The sequence below is a fragment of the Triticum urartu genome, chromosome 5A (assembly GCF_056163025.1).
Source record: "Triticum urartu cultivar PI428250 chromosome 5A, HENAU_Tu73, whole genome shotgun sequence".
NCBI classification, from domain to species: domain Eukaryota; kingdom Viridiplantae; phylum Streptophyta; class Magnoliopsida; order Poales; family Poaceae; genus Triticum; species Triticum urartu.
Genome location: NC_141877.1, coordinates 584,703,376 through 584,705,621, shown reverse-complemented (window position 1 = coordinate 584,705,621; position 2,246 = coordinate 584,703,376). Strand labels below are relative to the sequence as shown.

The 2,246-nt window shown below is 48.6% G+C and overlaps 1 pseudogene; it reads right to left on the bottom strand.

Moving 5' to 3' along the window:
* Positions 1 to 750: 750 nt before the first annotated feature.
* On the bottom strand, positions 751 to 2,015 carry LOC125531511 (blue copper protein 1a-like; annotated as a pseudogene).
* Between the last annotated feature and the right edge of the window lie 231 nt (positions 2,016 to 2,246).

The window sequence follows — 2,246 nt, the reverse complement described above, 5'->3', positions numbered from 1 at the left end:
GCAGTTGCGACGCACAATGTGCTGGAGATACAGAATGCATTAGAGACACACAATAATGCTTCTCCCTTTCGGGTTCCAAATATACACCAAGTTGTAGGTATTGTGGCGTATAGTGATGCTGCTTACAATCCGGTGATTGCAAAAGAAGAAGCGGGTCTTGGAGTTTATCTCAAAGATAAAGCTAATAACCATACTATATTTGTTCAAGCAGCTGCGAGAAATGTTTCTTCTGTTTTGCAGACTGAAGCTCTTGGATTAACTCTATCAGCTTTGGTGGTTAAAAGCTTTAGGATGGGACTGTTCTGTCTTCTTTCGGATTGCAGGAATCTTGTTCAAGTGGCAACAACAAGGAATCTTTTGGAAAGTCCAGGAGATTGGCGGATAAGAACAATAGTTGCTAAATTTCTCAATCAATCTTCTCATTTTACTACTTGTGAAATTAGGTCTATCCCAAGGACTTGCAATGTCATTGACTCATTGCCCATTCTCTAGCTAAGAAAGCTTTTATGCAAAGATCTTCTTCTAGTCCTTCAATCTTATGCAGTAAATCTTCTAAATGTAAAACCAAGCAGGCTTTAGACTCTATATCTTTTCCTTTTGGAAAGTTAATCTCTGTACACTGTTTGGGATGCAAATAAACATAATTTAAAACCCTCTTTGAGGGCTTGTGTTGTAAAAAAAACAGGATTAAAAAATGTTGCAGAAAAATGTAGAGAAAACCATTTTCAAGGGAACAATATGATATGCACTGTTTTTAAATGCTTCAGTAATAAAAAAAAACACTCACACCTTCATACTAAGAAAAAAAATGAATCTTGGACCGAAGAAAAATTCAAGGGCTCAAATTCACAACGGTATAATAACACGACGGTCTCGCTGGGTCAGATATGTAGTAGAAACCTTGTCGATGGAGTAGGAGCCTAGAGCACGAGCATGGCCACGGCGAGCGCGGTGACCACGGCAGCTGCCTCCCCCAAGCACGCCCCCAGCTTGCCTGCGGGGCTGGACGGCGGTGGAGCAACCAACGGGGGCTTGGGTTGGGGAGCCGGTGGGGCGGTCTCGAGGACGGTGATCTTGAGCTTCATCCCCCTCTCGCAGTGCTGGTCCGTGCCGCAGAAGAACCACCGCGGTCCGGCCTTGTGGAGCGCGACCCGGTCCTCACCGGAGGACCAGACGACGGCGTTCTCCGGCTGGTTGCAAGCGAGGAAATCCGGCCCGCCCACCTCCACCACGTCGTGGCCGGCGATCCCGTACTCGAACACTGCGCTCGACATAATTAGCATGAGGGATAGGCAGGCAATTTAATTCGTTTCTCGTCGCAGAGAAGAAGGAGCGATCCAGCGTACGCGCGGACGGAATGGTTCAGTGGTTATGCAGTTACCTAGCGTGTCGCCGATCACAAACTGATTGGCCTCAGCCCAGGCCGTGTAGTTGAAATCGAGGGCCCAGCCCTTGTCGTCGCCGACCACGTGTTCCATGGCGACGGCGAGCCCCGGAAGGAAGGCGATGGTGAGGGCGGCCACGGCGATCGCGACGACGAGCGTCTGCTTGGAAGTCATCACCGAGTAAGCAGCTAAACCTAGCGAAATGATTACAATAGCTTTCCTGACTTGTGTACTATGCTTTTAGCTCTGGCTTTGCATGTAATATTCGGAGGGACAGAGCTCGACAATCACTATGCATGGCACGTAAGTATACGTAGTTATCACCGTTGCCATTCGACGATTCTTATCTCTGGCCTGAGGTAGCGACAGCAGCTGGCGAGTGGTGGCAATTGTATGGGAGTTGAATGCGTCCGTGTGGCGCCAAATGTGATGTATTTAGTATGCATATTGGTGTCATCGGTGCAGATGAATGGGCAGAACAACATGCGAGAGCATCTAACGCCGGATTTGACTCGTCCGCTAACATTGACCGGTCACGTCTTAAATAATGCATTCCACATCTGGATACCTGCAAATCTCAAATCCATATTATTACATACAGTGGTGTAGCGAAGCCGGGCAACAGGGGCCTTGGCCCAGGGCGTGGCAACAACTTTCTTCGTTCATTGTACATATAATATGACGGTTTGGTACTGTTTAGCCCTGTAGCACTGAAGCTGGCCCTGGGCGTGGCGTTGTGTTGGCTACGCCATTGATTACATGCAACGTACAATGATCTTTAAGCGGAGCTTGTCCGGCAGTTGGCTGCGCTCCCCGGAGTGTTAGTCTGGTCGCCGGCAAGGTAGAGTAGGGCATGGGTTA